Source organism: Bombina bombina, chromosome 2 (genome assembly GCF_027579735.1).
Source record: "Bombina bombina isolate aBomBom1 chromosome 2, aBomBom1.pri, whole genome shotgun sequence".
Taxonomy (NCBI): domain Eukaryota; kingdom Metazoa; phylum Chordata; class Amphibia; order Anura; family Bombinatoridae; genus Bombina; species Bombina bombina.
The window spans coordinates 1,249,636,242-1,249,652,458 of NC_069500.1; positions in this window are offsets into that span (position 1 = coordinate 1,249,636,242).

Here is a 16,217-nt window from a genome sequence, read left to right on the forward strand (position 1 = left end):
CTGACAGTACCCTCCCCTCAATGAACCTTCCCCCGTGGGAGGACAAAATAATTATTGGGGAAACGGGCATGGAAGGCACGGAGAAGGGCGTGAGCATGAACATCAGAGGAGGGAACCCATGAACGTTCCTCAGGACCGTAGCCCCTCCAGTGAACCAAATACTGTATGTGGCCCCTGGTTGTCAACAGAGTTAGGACGGGGACGAGGCAACACAGTGGTAAACCGATTACAAACCAATGGTTTCAATAGGGAGACATGAAAAACATTGGAGATGCGCATTGCAGGAGGAAGGTCAAAAGCGTAGGCCACAGGATTGACCCGTTGGAGTATCCGAAAAGGACCAATATAATGGGAAGCAAGATTTTTGGAAGGCACACGAAGGTTCAAGTTGCGGGAGGACAGCAAAACCCTCTCACCAACCTGAAAAGAAGGTGTGGGCAGAAGCCTACGATCAGCCTGGAACTTTTGGCACTGCATAGAACGATGAAGGCAATCCTGAATCTGCACCCACGTGGAACGGAGTTGGCGGAGATGCTCCTCCAAAGCTGGAAATACCCTGAGACATGAATTAATCAGGCAACAAGGATGGCTGAAACCCATAATTCGCCATGAACAGGGATAACTGGGAGGAAGCATTAATAGCACTATTACGAGTGAACTCTGCCCAAGGTAACAGTTTAGACCAATTATTGTGGTGATCTGAAACATAGCAACAGAGGAACTGTTCCAGAGCTTGATTAGACCATTCCGCAGCCCCATTGGATTGAGGGTGATATGCCGAGGAGAAGGAAAGCTGGATCCCCATTTGAGCACAAAAGGAACACCAAAATCTGGAGACAAACTCGCTACCCCGGTCCAAGACTATCTCCTTGGGTAACCCATGTAAACGGAAGACCTCCCAGGCAAAAATTGAAGCAAGCTCCTGAGCAGTAGGCAACTTCTTCAAGGGAATGCAATGTGACATTTTAGAAAAATGGTCAACCACCATTAGGATAACAATATTGCCATTGGAAACAGGGAGCTCGACAATGAAGTCCATAGAAAGATGCGTCCAAGGACGCTCACCATTAGCAATAGGTTGAAGAAGACCCACAGGTAGATGTCGAGGAGTCTTATTCTGTGCACAGACTGAGCAAGAGGCAACATACGCAGCAACATCAGAATGAAGACCTGGCCACCAGAATAGTCGAGTGACAGACCAAATCATTTGGTTCTTGCCCGGGTGACCTGCGGCTTTAGGATAGTAGTAAGTGTGCAATAGTTTAGTTTGAAAATTCTCAGGTACAAAGCACTTACCACTAGGTTTCTAAGGAGGTGCATTGGTTTGTGCAGCCACGATCTCCTCCCCTACAGGAGAAGTCAAATTAGTACGTATGGTGGCCAAAATATGGTCAGGAGGTATAACTGGAAAAGGTACAGACTCTTCCTTGGATAGAGATGAAAATTGAAGAGAGAGGGCATCAGCCCTAACATTCTTACTACCAGGCAGGTAGGAAACCACATAATTAAAACGAGATAAAAATAGCGCCCATCTGGCCTGTCGGGGCAACAAACGTTTTTCTTCAGATAGATAAGTCAAATTCATGTGAGCACTGGTACACTAGTACCCTCGAGAAGGTGCCTCCATTCCTTGAGTGCCATAATTATAGCCAGTAGTTCCCTGTCGCCAATTTCATAAATGCACTCCACTGGAGACAATTTCTTAGAGAAGAAACCGCACGGATGCAAGGAACTGTCAGGCGTAGGATGTTGAGACTAGAGGGCACCTACTCCAGTCTCAGATGCATCGACCTCAAGAACAAAAGGCAGGACAGGGTTAGGATGATCCAGAACTGGAGCGACAGCAAAGCCAGTCTTAAGACTCTCAAAAGCCTTATTTGCTGTAGGTGACCAATGGAGTGGATCATTCTCCTTACGGGTCATGTCAGTGATAGGTTTGACTAAGGAAGAAACGTTTTTAATAAACTTCCTATAGTAATTGGTAAAGCCCAAAAAATGTTGAATAGAGCGAAGACCAACTGGGCGAGGCCACTGCAGGACAAAGCCGTAACATAAAACTCATAACTAAAGTGCTAAAAAGTACACTAACGCCCATAAACTACCTATTAACCCCTAAACCGAGGCCCTCCCGCATCGCAAACTCTAAAATTAAATGATTAACCCCTAATCTGCCGCTCCGGACATCGCTGCCACGATAATAAACATATTAACCCCTAAACCGCCGTACTCCCGCATCGCAAACACTATTTAAATATTATTAACCCCTAATCTGCTGTCCCTAACATCGCTGCAACCTACATTACTATTATTAACCCCTAATCTGCTGCCCACAAAATCCCCGCCACTATACTAAAGTTATTAAACCTAACCCTAAGTCTAACCCTAACACCCACTAACTTTAACATAATTTAAATTATTCCAAATAAAAATTACAATTAATACCTAAATTATTCCTATTTAAAATAGGTAGTAAATAATATTTACTAATAGTTACATTGTAGCTATCTTAGGTTTTATTTTTATTTCACAGCTAAGTTTGTATTCAACTAGGTAGACTAGTTAGTAAATAGTTATGAACTATTTACTAACTACCTAGTTAAAATAAATACAAACTTACCTGTAAAATAAAACCTAACCTGTCTTACACTAACATCTAACCTTACACTACAATTAAATAAATTACATTAATTAAATACAATTAACTAAATTACAAAAAATAAAATAAACACTAAATTGCACAAAATAAAAAAGAAATGATCAAATATTTAAACTAATTACACCTAATCTAATAGCCCTATCAAAATAAAAAAAGCCCTAGCCTAAACTAAACTGCCAATAGCCCTTAAAAGGGCCTTTTGCGTGGCATTGCCCCAAAGAAATCTGCTCTTTTACCTGTAAAATAAAAATACAAACAACCCCCCAAAATTAAAACCCACCACCCACACAACCAAACCCCCCCAAAAAAAATCCTATCTAAAAAAACCTAAGCTCCCCATTGTCCTGAAAAGAGCATTTGGATGGGCATTGCCCTTAAAAGGGCATTTAGCTCTTTTTCAGCCCAAACCCTAAGCTAAAAATAAAACCCACCCAATAAACCCTTAAAAAAAACTAACACTAACCCCCGAAGATCCACTTACAGTTTTTGAAGACCGGACATCCATCCTCATCAAGCCGGGAGAAGTCTTCATCCAAACAGGCAGAAGTAGGCAGAAGTCCTCAACGAAGCCAGGAGAAGTCTTCATCCAAGCGGCAAGAAGTCGTCCTCCAGGCAGGCGGAAGTCTTCATCCAGACGGCATCTTCTATCTTCATCCTTCCGATGCGGAGAGACTCCATCTTCAAGACATACGGCACGGAGCATCCTCTTCTGTTGATGGCTACTGAAGAATGAAAGTTCCTTTAAGGGTCGTCGTCCAAGATGTCGTCCCTTGAATTCCGATTGGCTTATAGAATTCAATCAGCCAATAGGATTGAGCTTGCATTGAGCTCGCAATCAGCCAATAGAATGCAAGCTCAATCCTATTGGCTCATTGGTTCAGCCAATAGGATTGAAGCTTAATCCTATTGGCTGATTGCATCAGCCAATAGGATTTTTTTCAACTTTAATTCCGATTGGCTGATAGAATTCTATCACCCAATCAGAATTCAAGGGACGCCATCTTGGATGACATCCCTTAAAGGAACCTTCATTCTTCAGTAGCCGTCAACAGAAGAGGATTCTCCGTGCTAGATTTCTTGAAGATGGAGCCGCTCCGCATCGGAAGGATGAAGATAGAAGATACCGTCTGGATGAAGACTTCTGCCCGCCTGGAGGATGACTTCTTGCCGCATGGATGAAGACTTCTCCCGGCTTTGTTGAGGACTTCTGCCCGCTTGGATAAAGACTTCTCCCTGCTTCATTGAGGACTTCTGCCCGCTTGTATGTATGTATGTATGTGGTAATTGTAAAGCACGGCTTGAGACCTGCTCATTTTATCGACCTCAGAAGGATGAAAGGCTGAGTGGACCTCGCCGGGGATCAAACCTGCAACCCTTGGGTTGCTACAGAGCTCAGCCACAGTGCCTTAGCATGCTGAGCTACCTGTCCGGCTTGGATAAAGACTTCTCCCGGCTTGATGAGGATGGATGTCCGGTCTTCAAAAACTGAAAGTGGCTCTTTGGGGGTTAGTGTTAGGTTTTTTTAAGGGTTTATTGGGTGGGTTTTATTTTTAGCTTAGGGTTTGGGCTGAAAAAGAGCTAAATGCCCTTTTAAGGGCAATGGGGAGCATAGAATTTTTAGATAGGATTTTATTTGGGGGGTTTGGTTGTGTGGGTGGTGGGTTTTACTGTTGGGGGGTTGTTTGTATTTTTTTTTAACAAGTAAAAGAGCTGATTTCTTTGGGGCAATGCCCAGCAAAAGGCCCTTTCAAGGAATATTGGCAGTTTAGTTTAAGCTAGAGTTTTTATTTTTATTTTGGGGGGGCTTTTTATTTTGATAGGGCTATTAGATTAGGTGTAATTAGTTTAAATATTTGATCATTTCTTTTTTTATTTTGTGTAATTTAGTGGGGTTTTTTGTTGCAATTTAGTTAATTGTATTTAATTAATGCAATTTATTTAATTGTAGTGTAAGGTTAGGTGTTAGTGTAAGACAGGTAAGGTTTTATTTTACAGGTAAGTTTGTATTTATTTTAACTAGGTAGTTAGTAAATAATTAATAACTATTTACTAACTAGTCTACCTAGTTAAAATAAATACAAACTTAGCTGTGAAATAAAAATAAAACCTTAGATAGCTACAATGTAACTATTAGTTATATTGTAGCTAGCTTAGGGTTTATTTTATAGGTAAGTATTTAGTTTTAAATAGGAATTATTTAGGTATTAATTGTAATTTTTATTTAGATTTATTTTAATTATGTTAAAGTTAGTGGGTGTTAGGGTATGATTTGGGGTTAGGTTTAGGGGTTAATAACTTTAGTATAGCGGCGGCGACGTTGGGAGCGGAAGACTAAGGGTTAATAAGTGTAATGTAGGTAGCGACGACATTGGGGCGGCAGATTAGGGGTTAATAAGTGTAGGTAGGTGGCGGCGATGTTGGGGGGCGGCAGATTAGGGGTTAATAACTTTAATGTAGGTGGCGGCAATGTCGGGGGCAACAGATTAGGGGTTAATAAGTGTAATGTAGGTGTCGGCGATGTCGGGGGCAGCAGATTAGGGGTGTTTAGACTCGGGGTTTATGTTAGGGTGTTAGGTGTAAACATAACTTTTCTTTCCCCATAGGAATCCATGGGGCTGCGTTACGGAGCTTTATGCTCCTTTATTGTGGTTGTTAGGCTTATTTTAGCCGGCTCTCCCCATTGATGTCTATGGGGAAATCGTGCACAAGCGCGTAAAAACCAGCTCAAAGCAGCGCTGGTATTTGTGTGCGGTATGGAGCTCAACGCTGCCATATTGCCTGCTAACGCCGGGTTTTTGCAAACCTGTAAAAGCAGCGCTATAGGGAGGTGAGCGGTGACAATAACTTGCAAATTATTACCGAGCCGCTCATAACGCAAAACTCGTAATCTGGCCGTATGATAGGTCTGATACATATCCTCAGGAATAATAAAGTCCTCATTCTCCCCCCTCCAAAAAAATATATGACAGTATTGGTCACTCTTGGACCAGATATAAATTCAGTATACAAACATGGGGTGTTATAGAGCACTGGAGTAAACAAAGAAAATAAAAGAAAAATTGCATTGTTCTAAATACTGTATATGTAGAATAATAAACTAAAGAATAACAATGCTAGAGCTACAGCTACATGCAACACACAGACTTTCTATTGAAAATGATACTGTATAAGTGTTAGATGATGGTTACTTGACATCTATAGTCCCTAGCCTACTGAGCTATCATGATATGGAGTATAAGGTTGAGTTCTAGAACCAAGACTTCTAACAATTGGGCTACCATTTTGAGAAATAAACTATATCACATGGGGCATCTTATAGGTCCTATTATCTTGAAAGGTGCTTAATTTAGTGCAAGGGTTTGGCCCAACTTAAATATTTACAGTATGTGTTATCAAGCTTGTCTTTTTCACAGCATCTCCAGCCGCTAACTGCAAGATCCAAAGACAAAGTTATATGGACCCTAAAAGTTAACATATATTTATAAGAAATGGGACACATCAACCTGAGCGTGTGGGGGCACATTAGTATATTCCTATAAAGGCAGAATTTTCTGTGATGCTGAGCATATGTACGTATCTATACTTGCCCTGTCGGAATATTCAGTTTTTTCTTAATGTACTGTTTAGCCCAAAACATATAAACTATAGGTTTCAAACAATCAAAAAATATGATAGAATACATTTTAAAGTTAAAACAAAAACAAGAACATCAACCAGTCCGTATAAGTGTTTGATTCTAAGCCAGCAATGTTTAAACATACTACCGTATTTGGGTCTTTTACTACTTTCTGCCGGTATACATGCTAAATGGCTTGTACAAGGTTACTATCAAAGCGCCAACAAAAATGAGGCAGGGTCTATAACTCTAATATTAAGCTAAAAAATATTTATTAAAATACATGTACAATCAAAATGTTATCGAATAACAAAAAACAATATTAAAAAAGGTTAATAGTATAACCCTAATAGTTCTTTTCCAAGAACTATACTGGATTTGCAGATATCGTTAATTTACTTGTTGATAACAATGAGTTACAGATATAATTAACAATTCTTAAAATCCTTAAAATTCCCTCATGGATCCATGTTAACAGTCTAAAAATATTGAAATATGTTCGTGGTTGACCAATGTAGTAATATTGGTCTGATAATGTCCTGAGTATAAAACTGATAGTGTTATTTCACTCAGATATTATCTTGCTCAGATATTGCTCACATCAGAGGTTTAAAATAGTAGTTTCAACTCCCTAATATTTTGGGACCTTCCAGTGTAATCTGCAATTGAGGCTCTCACTCGAATCTTTATACTATGTAAGTTGATTACTATGAGTGTGCGTTTTCACGCTTGTATTATTGGGTGAATACCAAAGTGACGTGATAATATTTCACTTCAAGGTTGCAGATGATAAACACTAAGTAGAGTGGACCGTTTTGTTGCAAAATTTCAACTGATACAAACAATAAGTTACAGGTGATGGTGTCGGTACCTTTTCGGGTATGTTAATACACAAATTGTGTGATTTAAACCTAGTGCATAAAACCTGGTGATTAAAACAAATACTTAAAATACAGACGCTGTGATGATTGTTAAAAGCAAATGTGATGGTGCTTAAAACAAACTTACAATTCAAAAGTGAGTTTAAACCAAAATAAACAAATTTTAACAACTGTTCGTGCGCTTATAGACTCTAAATACAAATACGTAAAAAAGAATACTCTTGTTTTTAACAAATTTCCGTGTGCTACAAGTGTGTTGTGTTTAATGATTCCCGGTTATCATGGGATATTGAATCAGCATAACAGTGTCATTATAAATGTGCTTCTGATCGTGCTGCGAGTGAAATGAAGTTAATATAATAACGTCTAAACAACTCCTCTAAAAAATCTTCTAAACAATAAATGTCCAAAGTCTTTTCAGTGGATGATTAAATTCCCCGATGAATATGTGTTCCCAGGGCCAGTGAATGAACTAATAATCCTATTCAATGTGAGTGTCGGTCTTCAGTGTGTTTGCGATCGTAAGCAGATCTCTCCATGCTGTAGTGGGCAATTCTATGCAGAACGGTCCCTCTGTAAAAACAGAAATAACAATAGTGCAGACTGCCAAATGTGAATCTAAAGATTGAAAATTCTCTTACCAGCCAACGCGTTTCGGTCGTTCCTCGACCTTTTTCAAGACTTGAAAAAGGTTGAGGAACGGCCGAAACGCGTTGGCTGGTAAGAGTATTTTCAATCTTTAGATTCACATTTGGCAGTCTGCACTATTGTTATTTCTGTTTTTACAGAGGGACCGTTCTGCATAGAATTGCCCACTACAGCATGGAGAGATCTGCTTACGATCGCAAACACACTGAAGACCGACACTCACATTGAATAGGATTATTAGTTCATTCACTGGCCCTGGGAACACATATTCATCGGGGAATTTAATCATCCACTGAAAAGACTTTGGACATTTATTGTTTAGAAGATTTTTTAGAGGAGTTGTTTAGACGTTATTATATTAACTTCATTTCACTCGCAGCACGATCAGAAGCACATTTATAATGACACTGTTATGCTGATTCAATATCCCATGATAACCGGGAATCATTAAACACAACACACTTGTAGCACACGGAAATTTGTTAAAAACAAGAGTATTCTTTTTTACGTATTTGTATTTAGAGTCTATAAGCGCACGAACAGTTGTTAAAATTTGTTTATTTTGGTTTAAACTCACTTTTGAATTGTAAGTTTGTTTTAAGCACCATCACATTTGCTTTTAACAATCGTCACAGCGTCTGTATTTTAAGTATTTGTTTTAATCATCAGGTTTTATACACTAGGTTTAAATCACACAATTTGTGTATTAACATACCCGAAAAGGTACCGACACCATCACCTGTAACTTATTGTTTGTATCAGTTGAAATTTTGCAACAAAAAGGTCCACTCTACTTAGTGTTTATCATCTGCAACCTTGAAGTGAAATATTATCACGTCACTTTGGTATTCACCCAATAATACAAGCGTGAAAACGCACACTCATAGTAATCAACTTGCATAGTATAAAGATTCGAGTGAGAGCCTCAATTGCAGATTACACTGGAAGGTCCCAAAATATTAGGGAGTTGAAACTACTATTTTAAACCTCTGATGTGAGCAATATCTGAGCAAGATAATATCTGAGTGAAATAACACTATCAGTTTTATACTCAGGACATTATCAGACCAATATTACTACATTGGTCAACCACGAACATATTTCAATATTTTTAGACTGTTAACATGGATCCATGAGGGAATTTTAAGGATTTTAAGAATTGTTAATTATATCTGTAACTCATTGTTATCAACAAGTAAATTAACGATATCTGCAAATCCAGTATAGTTCTTGGAAAAGAACTATTAGGGTTATACTATTAACCTTTCTAATATTGTTTTTTGTTATTCGATAACATTTTGATTGTACATGTATTTTAATAAATATTTTTTAGCTTAATATTAGAGTTATAGACCCTGCCTCATTTTTGTTGGCGCTTTGATAGTAACCTTGTAATATTGTAATTGTATTGACCACTAGGGGTCAATTTATCTTAGCTAAGGGTCATCCCAACAGGCGCTAGGTGTTATATATATTTTTGATACTAAATGGCTTGTACTGCAGAGTATCCTTGTCTCTTAACCCCAAGATAATGTAAGCATAACAATATATGCTATAGTAAAGTCCTGGTGATCTTGTGTCACATCAATAATAAGGGCAGTCCAGTATGATACAGGGAGCGGATGACTTGAATGCTTAGGCCTAATGAAGTTGTCCGGTATAAGTAATTACCTGTTTTTAACATAGGCAGTTTCCAGCAAGTGGCTTTTAGAATCAAGGTGGTCAAGGGAGGCTGGAGATTTGGAAGATACACTTTTAACAGTCCCGGCTTCCAAAGGGGGCAACCCAAAACCCAACAGGGCCGAGACCAGTGGTATGTATGTTGTCATCTGTCGTAGCTTCCTCGCTATGCTGTGTGAAGCTGGTTTCGCCAGTATCGCTGGGTCTATCGCCTTTGAAATTGGTGTTTGTGGGCTGTTCGGCCTCTCCAAGGTTGCTCTATTGTACTTTAGGTTGCTCGATGGGGTAAGTGTCGATGTGCACTTACTGCAGCTTTAGCCTCTCTAATGATCGTGCTTTCAGGGCTCTGTAGTTAGTCATCAAGGTGCCTTGCAAAGGGAGTGGGTCTTTGAAGAAACAATCACACTGACTGCAGTGAAATCTGCAGGCAAGTGATTGGGTACAGCTGTGCTGTCAGAAAGGCAGCTTAATGTGTGTAGTATACAAATTAATGAGCAATTCTCAATGAGTGGTGTTTCAGTTGTGCAAATATAAACAAATGAATCATTTAATGCATATAAAATAAAAACCCTATGTTTAGCACAATAAAAAACATTAACAATTCATTACATAAAAAACATAAAAAATACAGTACATTAAATCAATATTGCATAAAAAATTGATGAAACGATTTTTAGCAAAATGCTGCTGATAAGTGTATCCAACAGACAAATGATGCTCAAATTCAAAGCCTTTTAGAGCAAACAAAAACAGAAAAGTCTTTTTAATAAGTCTTTTTTAGTAGGCAGAATTAAGGCAAAAATTGCTCCAGTTGAAAGCCGTTTGTTAGAGCAAACAAAGCAGACAGTCTTTTTAGTAAGAGAAAAGGGAAGCGTTTTTTAACAGGCACAAGCTGATTAATGGTTAGAGAATTAGAAAGAGACGACAATCTAATAATAAAACCAGCCGATAAGGGTGGAGGAATTGTCATCTTAGATAAAGAGCAGTATATTAAAATGTGCCAAGAAATTTTGGGAGATAATAACACTTATAAACAATTAAGCAAAAACCCAACATATGAGTATACTGACTCCCTCAAAGAACTTTTGGAAAGAAATCTAGGAATACTGACAGAGAAAAAAAAAACTCTATCTATTACCTAAATATCCAAGAATACCCCTTTTATACAGTTTACCTAAAATACAGTCCCTCGTGAACCCTCCGGGGAGGCCAATAATCTCAGGGATTGGCTCAATAACTTCAAATTTATCAGAATATTTTGATCTATTTTTACAGGAATACGTCAAAAATTTACCATCTTATCTAAAAGATTCCAAAGATATATTAAATTTAATAAAAGATATAGAGTGGCAAGATGGGGATTTTCTTGTCACATGTGACGTCACTTCTCTATATACTTGCATAACACACAAGGATGGATTGGAAGCTATTAGACATTTTCTGGATCTGGATAATTCAGTACCAGAAGAACAAAAGGGATTTATTTTAGACTGTACAGAATTTATTTTGAGACATAATTATTTTACTTTTATGGATGTTTTTTATAATCAAGAGCAAGGTACCGCCATGGGGACCAGGTTTGCCCTCAGTTACGCTAATTTGTTTATGGAGCTATGGGAAAAGAATTTCCTAACAGATGGCGTACTGGGGTCAAGCCTGGTTACCTATAGGCGGTACATAGACGATATCTTCATGATTTGGCACGGTAGTGAGAATACTCTTGATGAATTTATTGCATTAATGAACACAAATTAAAAAAACTTAAAGTTCATATGTAATAGGAGTAAATCTAGTATACAGTTTTTAGATTTGGAAATATTTGTAATGGATGATAAGCTACATTCAAAAACTCATTTTAAGCAAGTAGATGCGAATAATTATATACACCAACTAAGTTGCCATCACACCCCGTGGAAGAAAAACATCCCAAAAGGACAATTCCTACGAATAAGAAAAAATTGTAGCACTTTATTTGACTATGATAGCCAGTCAAATGTTCTAAAAGAAAAATTTATAAATAGGGGTTATGCTTGTGATAATCTAGAAATGACAATAGAGAATGTATGTAAACTAGATAGAGATCACATTCTAAAAGAAGGGAAGATTAGGACCAATAAGAAAGAGGGTATTGGATCAACATTTCTACCATTCATTACAACATATAGTGGCAATAAAAATATAATAGAAGACTTCCGGTGGGCGGCGTTACAAGATGGCCACTGGCATGTGTTGCTCTCTGTAAAATCTTGCCCTTTATAGCTGAAACGTGGTCATACTTAGAGCCATCCTGTTTCCCTTAACAGAACAGCTGTTCGGGAGCCCCTTGGGATCAAGACGGACACCTCTTGGCTGCCGAGAAGTCGAAGAAGTGTATAAAACCAGACGGTATTGGGTAAGGTTCAGGGCTTGCCACGTGATACAGATATTACAGTATCTCAAACATGCCCACCATGGAGATCAATGCATCTACACAAGATATAGTTGCTGCCTTGGCAGCTCACCTTTCACCGGCATTCAATGCACTAGAAACAGCTACACAGAACTTACTGACCTACCTGCGCGCTTCCAAATCCACATGCGTGCCAACTCTGCATTCAGATCTTAACATGGCGGAACTTTCAACAGCTGATACAGCTTTCACTATTCAAACTTCTTCTGAGGACACAAAGGGGATTCTTTTGGGACCCCTGGAAGCACCCTTGAGAGACAGCTGGGGTAAGAGTGAAGGGCCTGATCTGTTAAATGCGGCGGTTGTGAAGCCTCAGTCTTTGTCGAAATGGAGTGCGCCAGACATGCTGAATGTAAGCAGCACAGATTTCATCTTGCATCTAGATCCGTTAAACAGCCCTATTGTTAATCTGATAGAGTACAGGGATCATTGCTTTGTCTTCCCTACTATGACATCGGCTACTGGCTTACCTGAAGAGGGGAAACAGGGCTTGAAATTGGAGACTGTTTCTTTGCATTTGCAAGAGGAGCGCTTATCAACCGGTGTCGGCTAAACTATAACTCATTTAGGTCTTAAGCTGCTACCCACCATTTTGCTCTAAATTACATCTTCTTAGTCTTTTATGGACTTTAATACTGGATGCCGGTACCGCGAGTACTCCTAATATTTTTTATGACGCTGAACATACTGAAAACTCTGCATAATAGTATTTTGAACAGTAGAACTGGACAAAAAAAAAGTGATTCACACAGCAACTAACACTGTTATCTAACAATTTGTCCATATTTGTAGAACGTGCTAAGCTTTATTTCCTTGTTCTTTACTTAGTTATGTAATTATTTCTTTTTTTTGGGGGGGGGGGGGTTATTTTATTGTTATTTTTTCTTATTAGTACTCGGCAACATACTCAGTTATGGGGCATGTATGTTATTATTATTCTTTTTTTACTTTTGGAATTCACATGTTTCATGCAAGTAATGCTATTATGCTGCAAATTGTACATTTCTTATATAGGCCACCATTTCTATAAAAATAAAAAAGCTAATGGGTCTGAACACCATGTGACAAAGTAAGCCTTTATTGGGATCTACAGTTCTATGTCTCTAGGTAGACTATCCCTAGTCAGCTACTAGTTTATCCTTAAGCCAGAATCCTCAAGTTTTTGACTGTCTATATTCGTTGATAGTGACATTGCACATATCCAGATTTGATGCATAAATATTTTTCTACCTTCAGTATTTATCTTGTATCATACACTAGGAGACAAATGTGACTCTATTGTTTGTTTTATTATTACTCTGCATGGTATACCCAACACAAAATGTCCAGAAAATCTTTAATTGGACCCAAGGCTATCTGTATCCACTTAGGCAATATTAAGTAACTTCATATCCCACTTACATATCCAGAATATCGAGTAGAACATAGCTCTAGGGATATTGTGATTTCATAGCTCCCAACAAAATGTATTTACTTGAATAACAAATAGAAGCTTTGCCTATTTATTCGTTGATAGTATCACCACACATATTCAGATACGATGCATAAAGATTTCTTTACCTCCAGTATTTTTCTTGTACCATATATTAGGAGACATAAATGTTTATACTACTGTTATTCTGTGACGTATAACTAACATAAATGTCCAGCGAATCTGTAACAGGACCCATGGCCCTATGTCTCCACCTAGGCAATATTAGACCACTTCATATCCCACTTACATATCCAGATTATCGAGTGGTGCATGGCTACAAGGTTATGGTGGCTCCATAGTTTCCATCAGAATGTATTTACTTGCATAACCAATAGAAGTTTTGTCTATATACGTTGAGAGTGTTACCACACTTGCTTAGATATTATGCATAAATATTTCCTTACCTTTAGTATTTATCTTATATCACACATTAGGGGACAAATGTGATTTTATTGTTGGTAGTATTATTAATCCGCAAAGTATACCCAACATACCATGTCCTGTGAATCTTTAACAGGACCCAAGGCCCTATGTCTCCTCCTAGGCAATATTAAGTAATTTTATAGCCTACTTATATACCCAGGATATCAAGTAAAGCACAGCTATAAGGTTGTTGTGACTCCATAGCTTTCAACTTTATCTACCTGCATAATATATAGAAGTTGATGCCCAATTGTTAACATTTACTTTTATTTAGTTAGTTTAGGTTGTGGGAATACCTAAGATGTTTAAAAAAGAAAATCCCCAACAATGTAGATATTTAGGACACTAAGCAGGATCATAATGAAGACTGAAACTTTACATGATTGCCATATGAACATAGCTTTATTGAAACCTTAAATATCTCAATTTGCACCTTGTATAATGTATCGGTTTTCTTTTTCTACCCTGCGTGGTTCAATATCATGTTTTTATGTATGTCTGCATTGTTGGATATAAATAAAAGTTTAAAAAAAATATATATATATAATAGAAAGAATTTTAAAGAAACATTGGAATATCCTGAAATCAGATGAGAAGTTAGGCCCACTCATAACCAATCGACCACAAATTGTCTATAGGAAAGCTAGAAATTTGAAGATGAGACTTGCCCCTTCAGATTTAAAAATAAAACAAGAAAAAAAAAGAATAAGAACGTGTGGGGAAAGGACCTTAAAGGCTTCTACCCATGCCATAAGTGTAAGTCCTGCCAACCTGGAATGAAGAAGAAAGAAATAAAATCAAACACCACAGGTGAAATCTTCAAAATTCAACAAATGATTAGATGCACAGATAGGAATGTCATTTATGTCATTGAGTGTAAGTGTGGTGCTTAATATGTAGGGGAATCAGAAAGGCCCCTACAAGACAGGATAAGAGAGCATATCCTGTCAATTGAGCATCACAATAAGGAACGCTATAAAGACCTCCCAGTCCAGAGGCATTTTGCTATATGCAATAATGCTAATCTTAAACATTTTACATTTATGGGTATAGATATAGTTTCAAAAAATTGGAGGGGAGGTGATCTCCATAATGAAATTTTAAAAAGGGAAGGCAAGTGGATATTCCAATTGGGTTCCCTAACCCCTCAGGGTCTTAAAGGAACATTAAACCCAATTTTTTTCATTCATAATTCAGATAGAGAATACAATTTTAAACAAAATTCCAATTTGCTTCTATTATCTAATTAGCTTCATTCTTTAGATATCCTTTGTTTGCACATGGGTGAGCCAATCACATGAGGCATCTGTGTGCAGCCACCAATCAGCACCTTCTGCGCCTATCTAGATATGTAAATTAGAAAGTTGTTTAAAATTGCATTCTCTTTCTAAATCATGAAAAAAAAATAGGGTTTAATATCCCTTTAATTTAGAATTATATCTAAATTGTTATCTAAAATATTAAAAATAATAGACATTAGTATTAATAAAAAGCTGTAATCTATATACATTTAGTTGTGCATTTTACTTTCAACCCTATACCCTTTTGCATACCCTAGGGTAATCTTTAATTAATAATTTTCAACTGTATATACATTTTAACCCCTTAATGACCGAGGACGTGCAGGGTACGTCCTCAAAAAAAAGGCAGTTAACGCCTGAGGACGTACCCTGCACGTCCTCGGTGTGGAAAGCAGCTGGAAGCGATCCTGCTCGCTTCCAGCTGCTTTCCGGTTATTGCAGTGATGCCTCGATATGGAGGCATCCTGCAATAACCATACATGGCCATCCGATGCAGAGAGAGCCACTCTGTGGCCCTCTCTGCACCGGACATCGATGGCCGGTATCGTTGGTGGGTGGGAGCCGAATTGGGAGGCGGGTGGGCGGCCATCGGTGTTGCGCGTGACGTCACGGGGGGCGGGATCGGGATCGTCGGGGGCGCGCGCGCGTGCACGGGGGGTGGCGGGCGGGCGCGTGCACGGGACGGGAGCGGGTGGGAACCGCTACACTACAGAAAAGTAGAAAAGGAAAAGTAAAAAAAAAAAAAAAAAACTTTTTTTAAAAACCATCTAAGGGATCTGGAAGGGGTGGGGGGTTGGTCTTGGGGGGGGGAAAGCTACACTACAGAAAAGGGACATATTTTATTAAAAAAAAAGCATTTTTTTTCACTAAACTGGGTACTGGCAGACAGCTGCCAGTACCCAAGATGGCGCACATTAAGTCAGAGGGGGAGGGTTAGAGAGCTGTTTAGTGGGGGATCAGTGAGGTTGGGGGCTAAGGGGGATCCCTACACAGAAGCATATGTAAATATGCTAACAAAAAATGCACAAAAAAGCCCAAATATACCTTTTATTTTAGTACTGGCAGAGTTTCTGCCAGTACTTAAGATGG